At 45.0% G+C, this 13,216-nt stretch overlaps 1 protein-coding gene across 8 annotated transcripts in view; it reads left to right on the forward strand.

Annotated features, from left to right (window-relative positions):
* Window positions 1-7,784: 7,784 nt before the first annotated feature.
* KIAA0040 (KIAA0040 ortholog) overlaps window positions 7,785-13,216 on the forward strand; it is a 34,808-nt gene continuing 29,376 nt past the window's right edge. For 4 of the 8 annotated variants that reach the window (XM_009194825.4, XM_031658413.1, XM_017952660.3 and 1 more), the window contains exon 1: window positions 7,785-8,218. The gene's annotated coding sequence lies outside the window, so the exon portion shown is untranslated. Of the gene's footprint in view, window positions 8,437-13,216 lie in introns of all 8 variants that reach the window. The other 4 variants (XM_017952662.3, XM_009194819.4, XM_009194834.4 and 1 more) reach the window with 2 other exon arrangements.

Here is a 13,216-nt window from a genome sequence, read left to right on the forward strand (position 1 = left end):
GCAGATCCTCTAAAAACCAAGAAACACACACGCCGGTTTCTGGACAGCAGGTGTCAGCTAGGAGAGGAGAGGCTCAAAAAAGAAAACAGATCACCAAATCCTCTGGCCCCTAATGACTCAATTAGATCCCTCGACATAGGATAGAACGCACTTGGCTGGTGACCAGTGCAGTCAGTCCCCTTCCTGCCTGGGAGTTACACTCATAACAACAGCAACAGCAGGAAAAGGGCTTCATGAACATAAAATAAATAAACTTTCTATTTTTAGCAGGGCCGCAGCTGGGAGAGCCTCATTCTTTGCTCTTTAGCTGCAGCACTCTAAGGGAGGCAAGGGTTGAGGGGTTGGGGGATGAGGAAAAGTAGGGGCAGTCGCGCTGGGAACCACATTTTCTGTTGCCAAACTAGTTACATGCAGGCCACAGAAACCAATGTCCAGCCTGGAAGTCTCTGGAGTCTGCAGGTCTGGAAAAACTGGAGAGTGTCAACCCGGAAGCCAGCCCCTGTGACTGGGTTATTTTCTGGCCATATATAGAAATAAATAATATTTTGCCCACATGGTTTTTAGAACCACTGAAAACTGTGTTGCCTAATGACCTTGTTGGAGTGGTGGAAGATAAGCTTGTAGACTTTTTCCCCTCTTCACTTAGGCTCTAGTTGGAACCTGTGTGATTCTCACAGGAACTCAGATCCAGCATTTTCAGACTTGCACTCTGTGTCCAGAATTCCTGATGAGCCTGCAGCAATTTTTCCCTGCCCAGCCCTTGCCAACAGCTGGCAGCATCAGGAGCCCAAGACAGAACACTGTAATGCTGGAAGTGGGGAATAATAGCAGCTGCAGTGTCTTCTTTGTTTGTCTGAAACAGGATTGGATGTTTCAAGAAGGGAGTTCCAAGGCAAAGGAACAGCAGAGAGGTTCTTTCCTAGAATTGGCACAGAGGCTTTAGGAAAAGTGTGCACCTGATCTGTTTTCAGAAGTGCCTCTTAGCCTTGCCCTTGCCATACTCTGAGCCCATGTCACCTTTAATTATGTACTTTCCCCTCTCATGATTTTTGTTTCGTGCATAATTCCAATTATACTTTCCGTCTTTCATGAGGACACAGAACTGCAGACCCCAGAGCCATACTGAGGAAGGCAAGAACTCAATGCTTTGGGCACTCACAAGGAGGTAAGTGCACAAAGAAGAGCACCATGCTCATCCCTGCTCAGAGAAAGCTTCTAAAGCTCCCAGATCTGGCCTTGTGGCCAAGGGTCTTCATTCACTAACAAATGTTGACCAACAGCTTACCATCTGCCAGACACTCCCTGCTCACAAGAGCTTACAGTGCAGTGTGGGAGACAGAGAAACAGGCAACTTCATTACTGCGGGACAGGCTTCATGCTGGGTCAGCACAGAGTCCTGTGGGAATACAAAGAAGAGGCTTCAACCTCCGTCTTGGGGAGTCAAGGAGGTGGTGGCTGAGCTGGGACACAGGCAGGTAGAGATTGGGTAGAGGTGAGAGTTTCTCCTTAAATGTTTCCCATGTAAGGGCAGCTTCCAAATAATAACACAGCAGTGCTAAAATCCATATGAGCTTAACCCAAGCCCCTCAAAGTTAGTTGATTTCTAGTGCCCAACAACATTTACTATGTTACCCAATAATATGTACTAAGCAAAGCAATTGCTGTCAAATCATAAGAAAGAGGAGAGAACTCATAATTTATTTGAATATGAAATTTCCACAGCTAACAATGTAAGTCCTGGAATTTTGGGATTGAAAGAGGTCATATAGACTACTGAATCCTCTCTCCAGGTATGGCAGTCCCCTCCACAGCACCCTTCCAGGCGGTCATCCAGTCTCCGTGTGAATTGCTTCAGTGATGGAGAACTCATCATTGATCAAGGCAGCTAGTGAGTTAGCTAGTTAGTTTTAAAGGCAGGAGCTAGAGTATATGGTGGTCTTTTACTAGGTTGAAGTTTCTGACTTCAGTCTCCCAATCTCTCCCCACTCTAATAAATCCTGCAAAAGGCCACCAGATTAACTGTCTTTGAGATTGGTCAGCCCACTGTTCAAACTTTGCAGTGGCCAAAATTACCTATGTACAAACTCTGATCTATTTCTAAAAGACAAAAATAGCCCATACCAAAATGCTACATTTTGGTTACCAGAATTATGGATGTTTTGCTTTTCTCCATTGTTTTGAGTCTTTCCCTAATTTTCTGCATCAACAGGAAAGAGGTGGGTGGAGAGAAGAGGAGAGAGAGAATGAATCATCAAATAATTAACATTACTTACCAAAAGAGTCCTACCATGTTTATTCCTTCTCCACACCTTTGTTCAGGCTGTGGTCAACTAGAAACCATTCTATCTTTCCCTATCTTCAAATTCTTCCGCACCTCCCACATTCTGGTCAACTCACCTCCACCAGGAAGGTTTTCATGAATGCTCCAGCCCTCACTTCACTTAAATACAAATTACACAGTTTAGTACTTCATTATAAGCAGTTTCTACTACTGCTAATCATTTCAATGGTCAGTTCCACATTAGATTGTAAATTCCTCAGGAACTTCTATATCCTATCGTATCGTATCATAGTGCCTACCCAGCACAGTGCAGAGGTTGTGGCAGGTACTTCATAAATATTTTTCAGTGGACGGATGGATGGATGGATGGATGGATGGATGGATGGATGAAATTCTATGGCTGTATTTATTAGTTCAGTTGGTTAGGGCACAGTTCTAATGCAGTTTCATAGGTCATCTGATACTATGCTTCTCACACTGTGGTGCATACATCCCCAGAGGTGTATGAAAATGTGTGTCAAGTGTATGTGAAGCCACAAGATATTAAATAATGTCTTCCTAAAGCAACAATTTCCTATCTTTTAGGGATACTTCAGTGTGGAATTTGAAGCACTTTTATAGCCATTTTATAGCTTTCCCAAGTGGAAGAATTCCCTCCAAGGCTAATGTCCATACTCTGCATGAGTTCAACAGTCTGAGCTTTGATTCCAGTTACTTTCTGATGACCATTTCGGTATACTACCAAGAGATATTCCTGGAATGTGTCTCTCCAGATACATTCTTGAATTCTGCAAGTAGAGATTTTTGGATTAGAAACCAGACCCCCAGTCATGCAACTATCATGGGCAGCAGCCTCTCCAGGCCCCAGCTCCTCACTGACCTTGCTCCCTTAACAAAGGTTGGATCAAAGTAAATAATCTACGTGAAACATCTCTGAAAACTTACAAAGCTCCAGGTATTATGATTGTCATCATAATGTTATTATTATTGTTATCATCCCAGAATCAGTAATTTAATTCTGCCCCACGGACATCCCATACCCGTCTAGCTGATTAAGGTGAGTAGCAATCAGGCTCTGAATTCAGAAAATTCTGGGTTGAAACTTTAGTTTCACTAGACCAGAGTCCCATTCATTTTTGCAAATCTAATATTTTGCATGGTGCTGGGAACATATCTGTGCTGAATAAAAGTATTTCTCACTACTGTTTATTGAAATATCTGTCTGCCACTTACTGAGCTTTAACAAATTTTTAAATTTTCCAAATCTTAGTTTCCACACCTATTAGATTGATATTATAACAGTACCTCATAGTGTTGTTAGAAATTTAAAGGCAATACATATAAGCAGTTTAGCACAGTGCCTGGCACAGAGAAAGTCAATAGTGATTAAAACACAGAGAGTGAGTGTACTTTTGCAACTTGATAAATGAAGCCTATCCCATTGTTCTGTGATGTTTTTGTCAGCCCTTCCTTTAACCTGTTATGAACAAGCCAGCCTTGGGAGAGGAAGTTCGTTTGTGGCAACTTTGATGTTCTGAGTCACTGAACTAGTTAAGGAAGTAAATTTCAAAGCCATATTACTTTGTGGGCCTTCAGGGCAAGAGGAATGAACAATTTCAGCCCTCATAGAAACTTCTGCCAGAATGAATGCACTGGGCAGGGCAAGCTGGGGTTTCCCAGGAATCTGTTTGACAAAGTGACAAGAAGTGTTCTACCCAGACCATGTAAATGCTACTACATGAAACCCACATGATGGGCTCACTCAACAAACTGATATGTAAACCCATCCCCAAGGGAAGAGCAGATGACAAGGGAAACCACAAAGAGAGGCAAAATGAGAACTCTGTGAGGCTCTCCCTCTGGCCCGAGACCCCAGCCACAAAATGGAATCCAGAGGCCTGTTGTTTACATCTGAACAAAGCTGATGCTGAATCCCAACAAAGGGTCCTGAAGAGTAGCCCTGGCCAGTTTATGACTGCCAGTGATAGTGCTATAAAAATAGCTTTAAAGACACAACTTGGGGCAGGGGGCTGTGAGCCAGAAACAGAAAATGGAAACTGAGCCCTTTCGTGCCCCAGAAGTATAAACAAAGGGCTTTCTAAGCCACCAACCCACCCTGACCCCCATACTGGAAGAGGTGGGGCATGGTGCACTATCTCTAGAACTTATAGGAGTGCTCAAGAAAGCACAAAGTGCACGGAGCAGCGGCGCATGTGTGTGGAGGAAGACAGGTAGATTATTAGAGGAGACATCCAAGAGCTTCCTAAACCTCCTCCAGTGCCAAGATTTGGAGCTACAGCTGTAAAAGTAACATTTTCCCAGGCATCCTGGATGTAGCATTGAAGACATTTTGGATGCCGCATTAAAAAAAATAAGCTCCCAAGGAAAGTATATTGTTAACTCCGGTTTTTGTTTTGTTTTGTTTTAAGCTTTCATAATTAGAGTAACTTATGTCAGAATTAGATAATTTAGGAGGAAGACCTGAACAGAAATCTAATTGCAAGAGCTAAATATGATAACCAGTATGGAAGCAGACAGACACTCAAATCTGTTTAGAAGTTGAAAGTCAAAATAAAGAAGCAAAGCATTTTAAATGGGCTGTAAGGCTCAGGTAAAAAGAACATGGTTTTGCAGACTTAAGGCAAAAGCCACAGAGGCTGAAGAATTAGGGAGGTAGTGTTTGTGCCGCCCATCAGCTCCAATCCAAGCCCTGTGCAGGCCAGGACTCTTTTGACCACAAAGACCCTCAGGTACACACTGTGTAAGGCCCCATTGGGTCACCCTGAACTCCCCACCACATGGAGTATCTCTCTGCTTCCCGCAGCTTTCTTTATGCCTCTGCCATTCACCCTTCTGGAATCCATTTATGTTGCCAGTTTGTACCAACTCTGGGAGATAATTCATTCCATACATTTATTACCTGCTGCATGAAGTAGTATTTCCGCTGACTTGTCCTGAACTTGCCCCACTTGTGGTTCCAAAGCACTGCTATATTTCAGGATCTGATGAACAAATCTGTGCTCATCGTATCCACACCATTTATAGTCTGATCATTTCCTCCTAACAGCCTTCTCCTTGTCAGCAGCCCTGTGACTTCTACTCAGTTCCTCAGAGCATCCAGGTTGCTGTTTGGGGACTTTCCCTATCCCCTTTTTAACCTTCTAGACCCTCTCACAGCGTTGCAGGCAAGAATACACCACAGCTATTGGTAAGAGTAAAATAATGTTCCCAATTTAAAATTTCCCACACCTGAAGAATGTGTCCAATTTTGTGCAGCACTGTCCTGGGTGCAACCACATTATAAAAGACATAGTTTCTAGACTCTGAGTTTGCTAACTCACAGGAAACTGTCTCCAGGCAGCACAGGTGGATCAGTACTGGCCAATACTGCAAGTTAACCTGTCTGAAATAGGGGATTGCCAAGAAAGAAATCCAAATGTAGTCAGTCTTAGCTTCAAAGCAGACTAAGTTCAATACTTAGTACTCCATTGATTTTCACAGTATCTGAGAGGGAGGCAACACCTGTTTTCTGCAACATACTGATGTGAAACCAGAGATCAGGAGGTGCTAAAGCTAGTGAGAAGTGGTCAAAAGGGGGTTCCAATTTCCAGTCTCAGTGCACAGATCTGCTTATTTTGGCTTCTTTTTTTAAAAAAAAAAAGTTAATATTTTATTCCACTCCGTTTAGTGCCCACTAAGCTCTTGACCACCTTCAAATATCCTTACTGAAAACAAGAAAAATAATAAGGATTAAGCAAAACATAATAGCCCTGTTGCTGCCTGGGGCTGTCCATGAGTTCATAGGAGTTGGGATTTTACTGCCAAGAGAATAAAATAGTAGGTGGGTGCTCCAACCTGCTTTTTTATAAGAAATGCATCATTCATCCAGGGTGAAAACATCCTGGCCAGATGCCCACTTCTTTTCTTCTGCATAATTGCATCTTCCAGTAGTGTCAATACAGCAACAGACTTTGCAGCCTTGGCAGTCTAGTGTGAGTAAATCCACCATCCAGCCCACCTATAAGTCCCTGATTTCTCTGACACAGAAGTTGCTGGTTTTCAGCACTAGACTTTTCTCCTTACAAATTGAGATAGCTAGAGATACCATCTTATGGATTGCCCCTGGTTTCCTTTCTACTGTCAGACAACCATGTCCATGAAGCCCTGAGCTCAACTCGATTGCCCCTGTTTTTCTCATTTAGTTTCTTCCTCTTTTCTCTTAAAAGCAACCCTACATACCCATCACCCTGGCCAGAACCAATCTGTAATGTTGCTCTGGACTTCCAGGAAAGTATTTTCTATGGCCTCCCCCGCAATAGGCATCATTCAAGACCTGCACACTATCCCTGCTCATGTGGAATTCCTTCACAGAAGGCAAGTTCCTCCTCTACTAGGTGATATGGTGGTAAAAGGATGCATTGAAGGTGGGGGGTGGTTGGAAACACTTGGATTCAAACTTGGCTCTACCATTTATTAGCTATGTGACCTTGAGGAACTTCCTTAGCTTCCTCTCAACCACAATTTCCTCACCTATACAATGAGGATAATACTACATCTCATAAATGTGTTGTGAAAGGTTGAATAATACACTGTGTATCAAAGTGTCATTACAGATTTGAGCTTCTCCCAGCTTGCAAATCTACTCTTCCTCTGTAAAAAAAAAAAAAAAAAAATTATTTTCCTCTTTTTCTAACCATTTTTGGCATTTCAGGCTGGATGGTGGGTTTTCTCTTTGGCCTTTCAACTCAGAACCACGTGGTTTCTGCTGAATAAACAGAAAGGAATCTCTTGAATCTCAGTTGTGACAGCTAGTTGCGGTAGGCATTTTAATGCCCACTTACAGAAGCCAAAGGACCCCCATACTCAGGCGCAGTGGATTACGGGCAAGTCCCAGCTCAGCACCTGGCACCTGGTACCTGTGTACCCGACAAATACAGTCGAGGGAACAGCATCTCAGGCCCTTGTCAGGGAGGACCTCCCAAGATGACACTGAGGAGGCCCCTGAGATGCTCCACAGCCAGGTCCTGGCATCCCCCTCTTTTCCCACCCACAGTATCCCTGGAGGCACTGAACAAGCCCTGAATCATCAGAGCTTTGTGTCTGCAGTCCCCTATTCAACCGGGAGCAGGTCTTTTCATTTCCTAGCATCCCATGTGCACAGAACTAGAGCCAAGAGATCTGAATAAAAAGTAGATGGAGAGCAGCTGAGGATGAGAGGAAAGAACCCCTGAGAACTTTTTGAAGTCAGCTTTCCCCTCCATCGTTGCTTGTGACAGCTCCTGGAGCGCAGTTTTCATTAACGCCTCCAGGCGTTAAGACTCTTCAGAGACTCTTCTGAGATGACTCTTCTGAGATGTCACCTGCATCCCTTGGAGCAACCGGCGTTGGTTAGAGGGGACTGTCATGCTCATTTGTCCCGATAAGACATCGGAGCCTTCACCCAACCTGCCGCTTGGTATCCCTCTCCAACGCCTCCCACCCCTTCCAGGAAGGCCGCTCTATTCAGGCAGCTGTTTTCCCTGAAGCCGGGTTTGCCCTGAGTTCTATGTCCCGTTCCTGGAACACTGGTGCGCCTGTGAAAGACACTGGGGCTGGCTCCGCAGCGGCTGTGCCCTGAAGGAGGCGTGTTCCGGGGCTGAGGGGGCAAGGACACGTAATGGCGGGGGCGGGGAGTGGGGAGCCACTGGCGGGAAGACAGGGAGGGAGAGCGCGTCTGGGGCGTGTGCGCCCAAGGCCAGAGGCATCCGAGGTGGGCTGGCCCGGGGTGGAAAGCTGGGCCGAGCCCCTGGAGCGGGCGGAACGGCGAGCCAGATTCAGGAAGTTGTGCCTGTGACATCAGGGGCAGGACAAAGTTGGAGCGAAACCTCAACTATGCAAGGCGTCGGCCCGCAGGAGCGCAGGGAACACAGAGGGCGCTGTCCTGGGCGGCAGCGGCAGGTACGCGCGGGGGCGGGGCGGGGCGGGGCGGGCTGCTCCCACGACCTCGGCTGACGCCGGGGCCCTACACGCCAGACCTGGCTAGGAGTGGGAGTGCAGAGGCAACCAAAAAGGAACCCACACCTCGCTCCAGGGCCTGGGGCGCTGTCAGACGGGGCAGCACCCAGGAGATTCCCTGGGCAACCACGCCTGCAGGAAGCCCTTCCGCGGACCGAAAGGTGAGTTTCAGGACTTTCTGTTATGTTTTTTAAAAATACATTTTTAAGCGCCTTCTGTTTGGAAGGGGACGCCCACTCAACTGCTGTCTTTAGAAGGATGAGACCTGCCCCAGAGATACAAGGAATTATTCCTAAGCAGCCTCTTGCGCCTTCACAACTTTAGTTCCGTGTGTTTCCCTCCTTCTTGAGGACTCTCAGGAGTCTTCCCCTCTGCGCCTGGGCTGAGTCCACATGAGCTCCTCGGAGGTCGGCGGTGGAGTTACCTTACTCCAGCTGCTGGTAGGAGCGCTTTGAAGGGGACACATGGATATTCTGTTTTTTACTGAGGAAGGCCAAGGCCTGAGACCCTCTGGAAAGCATCGCGGGCTTAGGTGTTTCTAAACCATTCTAGGTGAAGCCAGATTTTCTCTGGGGCTAAGGAACTAGCCAAAACGAAAATATGGCCTGGAGCCAGGGGCGGAGAGGAAACCTGTTTGCTATTCTGAGAGTTTCCGGGGAGCTTGCTGTGACACAGATTACTTTTTAACTTCTCTGACTCTCAATGGTCCCACTCCCAGACCCCGCATCCCACCCATGAAGGTAGAATGGGGGACATAATAGGACCTGTTTCCTTAACATTATGAAGAGCTTTACGGGGATTCTTCATATGATAATAGAGTTAAGTGAACTATAGATGATAGCTAGTGGGAAGACCAGTCCTGTCTAACCGAAAGGGAAACTGAAGCACAGACAAGCACTCACCCTAATTTAACAGAGAACACTGGCAGCCAGCATGCCATGCTACGTAGTGGGATTGTGCCACCGATTGTGTTGTACGAGGAAGGGAAGGAAAAGACCACTGGAGCATCTTGGAAGCACCTCCCTTCTAAAGCAGTTGCATTTCATTTGCTCAGCTACAGCTCATAAGGACCTGAAGCGAATTTTAAGGTACCCTCATTCTGAAGTTCTGTTAGATAATGGGAGAACCTTGAGTTACAAAGAGCAGGACTTAAATATATCATTGATGTAACCTGTTCCTAACCCTTTTGCAAATGGTTTGCAAGTTCTATCTAAAGACTTCTGCAAGGGTCTTACCAGCCTTTAAGCTGGATGAGTTGCATCAACCACTTAGTGTAATGTGCCTGCCCTTCACCCAGTGCTGGGTTGTAGAGGCAGCTGTACAGGAAAATCTGACCAAGTCTTTCCTTTTGTCTGAAATTCTGCCTCTGTGTCCCCACCCCAGATACAATTTTAGGAAAGAGATATATTGTAAAACAAATGTTTCTTTGGCCTCCATACATTGTCAATATTTAGCCTGTGAAATGAGTATGACTTCTATCCTCTTCCCTAAGACTAAACCCAAGAGAATAATAAACACTCAACAAGCTAAGTTATTGATTTCACCAAAGAGGAAGGTACATCCATTCCATACATTCATTCAACATTTACCAAACCTACTGTGTGCTGGCCAGTATACCAGGTCCTTGGAGTCCAAAGATAATGAGATGATTTCTGCTTTTGAGGAGCTTCTGTCTAGTAAGTGAGACAGATACAGAAATAAACTACAGTTCAGGATAATATACATTATAATAGCAGTAGCCACAGGGCACTGACTAATCCAGGGGAGAGGACAGGAGATTCTTCCCCAGAATTATCTGTGAAGTCCACACCACAGAAGTGATGGATGAGCAGGTCCTGAAAATGACTAGGAGTTCCCAGGGAAAAGGTGTTTTGAACAAAGGAAAGAGGGTATGCAAAGTCAATGGCAGGTAGGGAACAGCGTGTAATAGGAATTACACTGCCAGACTGAGAAGGGTGAACTCCCTCCTATGGGAAGCAATTTTAGTTTTTAAGCAGAGGAAGGATCCAGTCAGATTTGTGTTTGGAGAAAGAATTCTTGGCCAGATGAGGGCTGGCTTAGAGAGATGGGAAGCAGAGATAATTAAGACCTCAGCTAAGACAACAGCAGTGGGAACTGAGGAAAAGAAATGGATTTTAGGAAGTAGAATCAAAAGTACCTGGTGACCAAGTGAATGTGGTAAAGGAGGAATGAGTTGAACAGAGAGTGATTATAAGGTGTTGAGTGGGATAGGCAGGAGAAGGTACCTTGTGGAGCCATTAATAAAAATCATGTAAGGTAGAGAAGGAGTGGACTTGGGAAGCAGATTGTGGAGAAGGCAGTGGTGAACATTTAGACATATTAAAGTTGAATATGCCCAGGAAATGTCCAGATGGAGATATACAGGTCTGGAACGTAGGTGGAGGTGGAAGGCAGCTAAAGAGGCCTGTGGTAGCACCACATTGGTGCTGAAGAGTCTTGTATTTGTCAGTAGTGGCCTATAGATATTATTTTCATATCATATGGTGACTTCCAGATTACTTTCTCCAAACGCTCAAGGCTTTCTCAGGATACCTTGGAAGATAATTCCTAAAATGAAGGAGAGAATTCTGGGTTCATGGCACAGAGACAGTAAAGATGCATTTAATTATCACTCCCCCATGTGAAAAATTAATAGTTAGTTCAGTTGTAAGATCTGTGAAGACCTTTCCAGAACTCACATTCCAAGTCTTTAGTTACCTACCCCTGTGTGGGAGAGTCCTGACTTCATAAAAACCAGAAGGATGACCTGCTTTGACTAATTTCAGACCGTTACAGAGTAGTTCTTTAGGTCTGGCTGCCAATGCTCAGCTTACTATCTTGTGTGACCTGCATGGAAGAAAAAACCTTGAGCTTGGAGCTAGACATTCATGGGTTCAGTTCCTGGCTTAACCACTTATTAGCTGACCTTGAACAAGTTCTTGAATCTCTCAACTTCATTTCCCTTATATTTAAAATGAGGATAATTATTACTCACCAGGGCAATGGTTAGAATCAGAATCAAATTGAAAAAGAAAGTGCATTTAATGTTCTGCATAAATTATAAGACTCTATAAAAATGTGAGGAGTTTTATTATTATTTCTAATCTTGCCTCTTGAAACTACCAAAATTAGATGGACTGTGTAGGTATAGGCTCTGGGCAGCATCTTCATCTCAAAATTGCAGTTTTCTTATTGTATGACATATTTTAAGGCAGCAATTATAAGTCTCCTTCCGTCATATCAATGACATGCATCTACTCTGGCCTCTTTTGTCCTCCTTATCGAAAGTGGTCAGAGCCCAAAGAAGTCAACGCTCCGCTGTTGCTTATGCTGTTTGTGTATTGCATGAGGACTCCTGGGAGTCTATGAAGCTGAAAGCACCAGTATTCCACCTGCTCGGCCTTAGACCCACCCCACTTGCAGTTGAGTCCACATGGAGGGGATGCTTTTTTCTAATTCTCACCAAGGTGCTGGTTTAACCCATTTAATCCAATGGCCCTGAATCTGAGCATCAGTTAATGGTTTGGATATATTTGTGATTTTTCCCTGTCCCGACCAGGGAAGCCTGACTTATTCCAACCCCGTGAAGTTGGAATGTTATGCCAACATCAAAAACCTTCAAGTAAACAGAGTTCTAATAGAGGCTAAACTGTTGATGAAAAAAAGGAAGTAACCACAGATTCAGAGACTTCAAACGGAAAAACACTTCTGAGAGGAGCCAGCCCCACCCCTTCACTTCACAGATGTGCAAACTACAGTTCAGGGAGGGGAAGTGCGAGCCCAGTCACACAGCTGGTTAATGGAAGGACCAGAATCCAAGTTCTATCTGCCTCTGCCCAGGAATACCCAATACCATCCTGGGTCTCTATCCCCTTTTGTATCTCGCACACAAGGACACGGCTAGGCATTCAAATGCCTGCAGAAAGGTAAAATGAAAAGATTGTACCTGAAGTTCGAATCCTCCCCCAGTGGCCTCCGGGGCGAACTAGGAACAGACCCTCAAGGGATGCAGGTAGCTTTCCACTTTTAAGGCAACCTCTGAACCACCCTCGTCTCTTCTGTTTCCTCAGTTTCAATCCTTAAAGTTTTCTCAGAGTTCCCAAAGACCCCTCAAGAAGAGAAACAACACCGGGTGCCTTAATTAACTAAAATCCTTTTAGTGTTTCCTCAAACTTCTCTCTAGAATGAGCTAGAGACCAGTGGATGAGTCAGAATTATACATCCAATATCGATATGTCATTTACCATTCAGTGAGAAGGGTTCCAGGTGAATAATGGGCATTCAGGAGACTCGTCACAGGCACAGTAAGGGAGATAAAGACAGTGGCATGATAGACTTTTTCCCTCCCTGGACAGCAAAAGGAAAACCAAGTGCAAATTCCTTGAAAGACAATCCCCAGGGCCAGAGCCCAGGCCAGGTTTCTGGCTTTTCCCCCACATCAGTCCCAGCCATCTGAACAGAGCATCATCTGGGGACATGAGTGGACATTTAGTGGAGACCAGGAAAGGGCAGCTAAGTTCCCAAACGAACCTCACACAAACACAAGATTTCTTTCTCAGGGGCAACTCCCAAGGGACATGGTGGCATCCAAACTCAATCCCCACCCCTGGGAAGAGACTTTCTCCCACGATTGTGAGCAAGCCTCTCCATGGAGTTTGTCACTAAGAAATAAAACAAAACCTAACCATTGCTGTAGTTGTTCGTCAAAACTGAAGAGATGATTGTATTTTGAAGCCACTGCAGACATGCCCTTGCTCTTGACTATAGCTTCCTCCCAATGGGATGTTTTTCAGTTACATTTTATTCTCCTCAAATACAACCCTAATTTCAAGCTGGATCGTCTTCAGAAAAGCCCTGCAGCATTTTTTTTTTTTTTTTTTAGTTTCCCAGGCAAGTTATAAAAAGAAAATTGGCAGAAGAGAGGAAAGTAATATACAAATA

The sequence above is a fragment of the Papio anubis genome, chromosome 1, assembly GCF_008728515.1.
Source record: "Papio anubis isolate 15944 chromosome 1, Panubis1.0, whole genome shotgun sequence".
NCBI lineage: Eukaryota > Metazoa > Chordata > Mammalia > Primates > Cercopithecidae > Papio > Papio anubis.